The sequence below is a fragment of the Procambarus clarkii genome, unplaced genomic scaffold (assembly GCF_040958095.1).
Source record: "Procambarus clarkii isolate CNS0578487 unplaced genomic scaffold, FALCON_Pclarkii_2.0 HiC_scaffold_859, whole genome shotgun sequence".
Taxonomy (NCBI): Eukaryota; Metazoa; Arthropoda; class Malacostraca; order Decapoda; family Cambaridae; genus Procambarus; species Procambarus clarkii.
This window is the reverse complement of record NW_027189891.1, coordinates 64,883-73,368: the sequence shown is the minus strand read 5'-3', so window position 1 is coordinate 73,368 and position 8,486 is coordinate 64,883. Positions and strand designations below refer to the sequence as shown.

The 8,486-nt window shown below is 44.2% G+C and overlaps 1 non-coding gene across 1 annotated transcript; it reads right to left on the bottom strand.

The window, feature by feature from the left end:
* Positions 1-7,529: 7,529 nt before the first annotated feature.
* Positions 7,530-7,648, bottom strand: LOC138361825 (5S ribosomal RNA). Its single transcript, XR_011227203.1, has one exon. It is a non-coding gene; the product is annotated as a 5S ribosomal RNA (ribosomal RNA).
* Positions 7,649-8,486: the final 838 nt, after the last annotated feature.

The window sequence follows — 8,486 nt, the reverse complement described above, 5'->3', positions numbered from 1 at the left end:
TATGGGATCCAGGTTTCGGAGCCGTAAAACCAACCGTCGTGATTGGTGGACGAGTTGCCAGGTTGCAGCTTCTGTACCGTGCCGGCACATAAATAGGTTCGGCTCAAGCGGCGGCAGCATCATTCCCCCGTGACTGTCTGAGCGTCTCTCATCACCTTGGTTATCTCATCATCATCATGGTAGAAGCAAAGCCTACCAAGAAGGCTGCGGCTGCTGCTGCTGTGGTGGCCACCACCAGGAAACCTCGCGTCCAGGTTGCTCACCCGAAAACTAGTCAATGGTTCTAGCCGCGGTCGCAGCACTCAAAGACCGTAAGGGCTCGTCTCTACAAGCAATCAAGAAGTACGTTGTTGCCAACAACAAAGTCGAGGCTGCCAAGATCGCCATTTACATCCGAAGATTTCTCAAGAAAGCAGTGGCTGACGGCATTCTTGTTCAGACCAAGGGAAGTGGAGCTAGTGGATCATTCAAGCTGGCCGTAGCAGAGAAGAGGGCCGTTCTAACTCCCAAGAAAGCCACCACAACCAAGAAACCATCTACAGCAGCAAAGAAGGCCGTGGTAACTCCCAAGAAAGCCGCCACAAGCAACAAACCACCTACAGCCTTGAAAAAGAAGCAGCAGCAGCAGCTTGTTGTTGGGAACAAAAAGCCCAAAATAAAGAGAGCTTCAAAATCTCCCAAACCACCCAAGGCAAAGAAAGCTGTCAAGAAAACAACAAAGGCAAAATAAACGACGACATGCAAGCAGCATGAATACACATGACAATAAACATCCAGGCCTCCCCCCTCAGTGGAGGGGCCTCATATGATTCCAAAAGAGTTTAGTTTTGTAGACAAATAAATCATTACTTTTGGGGTAGATTTACTCTGTATATTATATATATATATATATATATATATATATATATATATATATATATATATATATATATATACACACATACATGGGTGAGGTGATATGGTACCAAAGTTTTGGGTGAGGTGATTGACATTTACACAAGATAAAACACGAACCAATGGGAATAAAAACATAAGAATGGAAGTAACTGCAGAAGGCCTATTGGCCCATAACACAAGCACTTCCTCTTGATGCTTCTATATTGGTTCGGAGTCTTGAAGCTATAATATATATATATATATATATATATATATATATATATATATATATATATATATATATATATATATATATATATATATATATATATATATGCACACAAAACTAAATAGTCTTGTTAGACAAATTGCCCCTATTAGAGGCAAGTTGACTAACAAGCCGAATGACTGCAATTGTTTTGAATTTGAGTTAAATCTAACATAGAAATGTAATCAAACCTAACCTATGCTAACCCAAGCTAAGCTAACCTAACCTAACCTAAGCTAAGCTAACCTAACCTAACCTAACCCAGCAATTCATGATCTTAATATAATACTGTTAATTGGATAAACCAATTTGGAAAGAAATGTTCGAAAATAACAAAATTAACTGTGCTTGTTAGGAAAATTGGGCCTTGCATACTTGTCCCAATAGTGTGGTTCTCGCTTTTAGGTACGACATAAACGTATACCTAAGTTGAGAGAGAAAAAGATTCGCACTCAAACATGCATATCGATTGCCAGTCCTGAATTCTGGGTAGATATTCGTGTCCTCCCTTTTCATTTACCATCATTTGGATACTATCAAAACAGCTCTGAGAAGGATAAAATGAATAAAACGGGTAGCTCACTCATGTAAAAAGGAAGAGTTGGGAAAGATCTCTCTCTCTCTCTCTCTCTCTCCCTCACCCCCCCCCCCCACCACCAATGATCCTGCTCTGCTAGTATATAACGGAACAAACCTTCCCCCCCCCCCCACCCCTCCCTCCCCAATCAGAGTCCCTTTAAGCATGCGAGGATAAAAAATAGATTTCATAAGACCCAATGTGCTAGCTGATATCAAAACAATTTATGTTATCGTCTATTAAGCCCTTCAGTAAAAAAGTATAGGGACCTAATTAGGTCCCGTTTTGAGGTGGTGGTGGGTGGAATCGATGGATTAGCCAAGCTCTTATCCGCCGAATCCGTAGAGGGTACGACCCTGGCGCTTCAGAGCGTACACCACGTCCATGGCAGTGACGGTCTTCCTCTTGGCGTGTTCCGTGTAGGTTACAGCATCACGGATGACGTTCTCGAGGAACACCTTCAGGACGCCACGGGTCTCTTCGTAGATGAGACCCGAAATACGCTTCACGCCGCCACGACGAGCTAAGCGACGAATAGCGGGCTTGGTGATGCCCTGGATGTTGTCACGTAGCACCTTACGATGACGCTTGGCGCCACCCTTTCCGAGTCCCTTGCCTCCCTTGCCGCGTCCAGTCATGGTGTTGAAGTTGTGTGAATAATAAAATTTCGGCACGATTTCCCCAGACTATATCCCGTCAAGCGGACGTACTTGTAGCATGGCAACTCCTAACTCCTGCCTGTCCTTACTTTATGCTTGTACTCGAGCAGAAACACGGCTTTCTCACAACGCTTTCAAAACTGCAGTTGCCTACTCGTCTGTTTCACGTCTCTGTGAAATGACTTTTGCACAAATCCAAAAAATAGAGCAAAATCAGCGATAATAGTGTTTGAGGTGAGCTGCCTGTTGGCTGCAGCCAGAGGAAGGAGGGGAGGGGCAACGGGGTGACGTAGGCGAGTCGAGCAGCCAATGGCGCTCGAGCAAGCGCCTCGAGACGGCGTATATAAGCAAAAATTTTTCGGCGCCGGCCATCACAAACCACAGTTGTTCACCATGGCTCGCACCAAGCAGACTGCTCGCAAGTCCACGGGAGGCAAGGCTCCTCGTAAGCAGCTGGCCACCAAGGCAGCACGCAAGTCTGCTCCTGCCACAGGGGGCGTGAAGAAGCCTCACCGTTACAGGCCCGGAACGGTCGCCCTGCGTGAGATCCGTCGTTACCAGAAGAGCACAGAGTTGCTCATCAGGAAACTTCCCTTCCAGCGTCTGGTGCGCGAGATTGCCCAGGACTTCAAGACCGATCTTCGCTTCCAGTCGTCTGCCGTCATGGCTTTACAGGAGGCATCCGAGGCTTACCTGGTCGGTCTCTTCGAGGACACTAACCTCTGTGCCATCCACGCCAAGCGTGTCACCATCATGCCAAAGGACATTCAGCTTGCTCGCCGTATCCGTGGAGAGCGTGCATAAGCTAAAACGACCACCCTAGTATACACCAAACTCGGCCCTTCTCAGGGCCAAAATATCCTTCTAAGGAGATTTCAGACATTCCTAGCATCAGTCATATGAATTAACCTTCATCTATACATATAATAAATAAATAAATACAATAATTTAGGTGTCATACATACACTGTACACGTGATATCAATAAATCAAGTCATTTGTAGTACAACCTGTCCTCTTACAAACAAAACGCCGTCGCTTTTCATTCTTATGCACTGCCAAGGATCCTCCCCCCCCCCCCCTCCAAAAAAAAAAAAAAAAAAAAAATTGTCATACTGTACTAGAAATAAAAGCAGCTTGTATAAGTGACATACTGTCCTGTCCTGTTTTATTCTGTTTTTGGTCCTCTGGCTTAATCTGTTAAGTTAGGAGATGACATTTTAAATTAACCGTTTTCTTGACATTTTCAAACCTTAAGAGGGTGGCCTGCATAGTAATCCTAATGTGGAACATAACAATGAATCTCTAATCTCTAGAAAAAAGATACCGAGTGTTTATATGTGTGTTGAGAGAGAGAGAGAGAGAGAGAGAGAGAGAGAGAGAGAGAGAGAGAGAGAGAGAGAGAGAGAGAGAGAGACATGCAGAGACAGAGACAGAGACAGACAGACAGACAGAGACTGAGAGAGAGAAACACACACAGACAGTTTCATAAATATTCTCATTTTATAGCTATTTGCTTTCAGTGACAGAGGTTTTTGTTATAATAGTATTGGTGTCTAACACTCACAATCTCTTTAGAAATTAAAGTGTGGCTCCAATGGAGCCGAGTTTGTTGGTTTGAGGCCAAGCCACCACCACAGGGCAGTAAGTAAGCCGTTTACTTGGAGGAGGTGTACTTGGTGACGGCCTTAGTGCCCTCAGAGACGGCGTGCTTGGCCAGTTCTCCGGGCAACAGGAGCCTTACAGCCGTCTGGATCTCCCGACTGGTAATGGTGGAACGCTTGTTGTAGTGGGCCAGGCGAGAAGCCTCGGCGGCGATGCGCTCGAAGATGTCGTTCACGAACGAGTTCATGATCGACATGGCTTTGGAAGAGATACCAGTGTCGGGGTGGACCTGCTTCAGCACTTTGTAGATGTAGATGCTGTAGCTCTCCTTCCTCCTGCGCTTCTTTTTCTTATCGCCCTTGGCAATGGCCTTCTGGGCCTTTCCGGCCTTCTTGGCAGCCTTTCCAGATGCCTTGGGTGGCATGATGATGATGCTCGTGCTGGCTGGCGTTGCGATACAATAATGAACTTTTGCGCGAGTCGAGCTTTCCTTTTATATCCCGCTCGCGACTCAGCTCAGAGCGGGTCGCGTGGCGGAGCGCGCTGATTGGTCAGTGGCGGACTCCCTTGATCCTGAGCGGGGTATATAACACGAAGCTCGATCTGCGGGCCGGCATAAAACACCACAAACCCACAACAGCAGCAGCAATGTCAGGACGCGGCAAGGGAGGCAAAGTGAAGGGCAAGTCAAAGTCTCGCTCCAGCAGGGCCGGACTTCAGTTCCCCGTGGGCAGAATTCACCGTCTGCTGCGTAAAGGCAACTACGCCGAACGCGTCGGTGCTGGCGCTCCTGTCTACCTGGCAGCCGTCATGGAATACCTCGCTGCCGAAGTTCTGGAGCTCGCCGGTAACGCCGCACGTGACAACAAGAAGACCCGTATCATCCCACGTCACTTGCAGTTGGCCATCCGCAACGACGAAGAACTCAACAAACTTCTGTCTGGCGTAACCATTGCACAGGGAGGTGTTCTTCCAAACATTCAGGCAGTTCTTTTGCCAAAGAAGACAGAGAAGAAGTAAGCACTTCTGCCACCCACCACGACAAATACCATAACCAGGCTCCATCCGGAGCCACACACACTTTAATAGAGAGATTCAAGTAGACAATCAACTTTCAAACATTAATAATAACATTTATATTGATTTCATTTGGAATGTGTACATAACAAACAAACAAAACAAAATTATAGGGGATATTCAGCATCACTTGGAATATTAACCAATCATATAAATCCAATATATATTTTATATTTTACTTTAAGCGAGGAATTCATATTCTATCAATTTTTAATCATACAAATGAACAAAAGCAATTCTTCACTAGACGTAATGAATGAATAAATGATCAAGGTTTTAATGTGTTTCATGAATAAATATATATATATATATATATATATATATATATATATATATATATATATATATATATATATATATATATATATAATATAATATAATATAATATATTATAATACTTGTGAACCAGAATATGTTTGAGCAGCAGCGATCGTGCCATTGGCCGAAGTGCAACAATTCAAATAATTTAAAGGGCCTGCTCGGGTATATAAGAGAGGCTGGGAGACTGGGGCCGGTGGTGGGTGATGGGTGATGAGTGATGGTGTGGTGTGGTGTGGTGTTGTTAAGAGTTGATTTACGGCCAGCCAGCCAGCTGCAGCCAAGGCAGGGCAGGGCAAGGCAAGGCAAGGCAAGGCAAGGCAAGGCAAGGCAAGGCAAGGCAAGGCAAGGCAAGGCAAGGCAATAACAGGACAGGACAGGCAAGGCAAGGCAAGGCAAGGCAAGCAGGCGGGCGGGCGGGCGGGCGGGCGGGCAGCCAGCCAGCCAGCCAGCCAGCCAGCCAGCCAGCCAGCCAGCCAGCCAGGCAGGCAGGCAGGCAGGCAGGCAGGCAGGCAGGCAGGCAGGCAGGCAGGCAGCCAGCCAGCCAGCCAGCCAGCCACTCCCACTTTGTATTTATATGCATTCAATTTATATTCAAACATTATATATGTTAAGGGCCTAGTTTTAGTGTTTATTTTAAAAATGACAAACATCGAGTCGTTTTACCAGTCCTTTAGCGTTAACGGTGATGCATTTTAAAACTGAACAGAAATCACCTTTTCTGGATATATCAAATATCGAATCCGCTTAATGTGCCTACAATTCAATCATTCAAAAAATACATAATTTACATCATGCCTTTTCATAGAACAGACAATAAGATTTGAGACAATAAGAACTTTAGTTTTATAACTAAAGTTGCACAATTATACCAACTCTATGGTGGCTGGGTGGTAAGGTGTGTGGCTGGTGTTTTGGAAGTCGCGAGTTCAAACGACCCAATGGGAGTACTTTTTTTTTTTTTATGCCATACAATCTTCCTAGTACTATTATGTAGGTGTGTGTGTGTGTGTTTTTATTCATTCTTTGGTTTTATAGATGACATACATATTGACTCCTTTTACCGGTCCTTAATTAGGCTCTGGGGAAGCAATGGTGGTGGTGGTGGTGCATTTAAAACTAAACCAAAAATCACCAGTTCTGGACGCGTCAAATATCATATCCGCTTAATGTGTCTACAACCTAATTACTTAAAACTACACTATTTAATTCATTCATATCATGTGCATATTGGTCATTATGCTCATACAACCGACATAACAATTTATTTTCATTATTAGAATCATACATTTCATCAAGTAATACAGATACAAAGAGATTTTCTTTCTGAGAAGACCGTTAGTATTGGCTGGCTGGCAGGCAGGCAGGCATTTGAGGGTTATTATTTCGCCTGTTGATTGGGGGGAGGGTTGATGTGTTAGGGGGTTTTCGGTTAGGTGTGGTGGTGGTGATTGGTGGTGATTGGTGGTGGTGGTGATTGGTGGTGATTGGTGGTGAGTAGTGGTGGTGGTGGTGGTGGTGGTGGTGGTGGTGGTAGTAGGTGGGAGGGGGGGGGGGGGGGGGGGGGAAGGGGAATGATGGTCTGTGGATTCCTTCTCCGTACCCCTTACATATAAGCAAAAACATGCCTTCCTGTGGGTATAGAAACATTAACACAAATTATATCAGTAACTGATATTGTAGCCTTTTAAACAGAAAAGATTTGTACATACAAATACTTTTAAATTATCATTTATTTGTGGAAATGGCATTTACGTCATTAAATTGATACCTCAGCATCAAGTGTCCTGCAGTGGTCCAGTGGTAAAGTGTATATAAGTGATGCGTATTCTTGGAGTTGCGAGTTCAAACCCGGATTAAGCTATATATATATAATATATATATATATATATATATATATATATATATATATATATATATATATATATATATATATATATATATATATATATATACAACATGTTTTGTTTTGGTTGTTTGTTTTTGTATAAAGCCTCACACACTATATTAAGCGAGTTTGTTTTAAACATGACATACATATTAATTCATTTTACCAGGCCTTATTCCACACAACTCCGTGAATTTCCCGTGGAGCCAGCCATTCAAACAAAAACAAACGAAACAAAACAAAACAAAACAAAAAACATTATTGCCAACAGCATTTGGTGTTCCCAGGCGGTCACCCATCCAAGTACTAACCAAACCCAACGTTGCTTAACTTCGCTGATCGGACGAGAAGCGGTGTTCTCAACGTGGTATGGCCGTTGGCATGAGACTGCCTACACATTGTGGCTAATAACCAACTCTTTTTAGTCATCACGGCAGGATACGGACCTTCTTGTGGTGTCTTAATGGTAATTGTATCCTAACATATTTTTGTCTCCTTGGCATGGATATTTAACATCGTTTATTCAGTCTTGGGTTTATGTTCTTTCGCCATTTACAGACATTTTACATCTACCTACTTCCTCAGCCTACCCTGCCAATTTCTAATGAATTTGTGGATTTTCTTTTGTAATACATACATGTGTGTGCTCATCTGCTCTTCAGTTTTTATGATATTTGTCTCATCTGTCCTGCTTTATGATACTTTTACAAAGAACATGAACAAATGCTTCTATTTTAGAGAAGATATGGGATCCAGGTTTCGGAGCCGTAAAACCAACCGTCGTGATTGGTGGACGAGTTGCCAGGTTGCAGCTTCTGTACCGTGCCGGCACATAAATAGGTTCGGCTCAAGCGGCGGCAGCATCATTCCCCCGTGACTGTCTGAGCGTCTCTCATCACCTTGGTTATCTCATCATCATCATGGTAGAAGCAAAGCCTACCAAGAAGGCTGCGGCTGCTGCTGCTGTGGTGGCCACCACCAGGAAACCTCGCGTCCAGGTTGCTCACCCGAAAACTAGTCAAATGGTTCTAGCCGCGGTCGCAGCACTCAAAGACCGTAAGGGCTCGTCTCTACAAGCAATCAAGAAGTACGTTGTTGCCAACAACAAAGTCGAGGCTGCCAAGATCGCCATTTACATCCGAAGATTTCTCAAGAAAGCAGTGGCTGACGGCATTCTTGTTCAGACCAAGGGAAGTGGAGCTAGTGGATCATTCAAGCT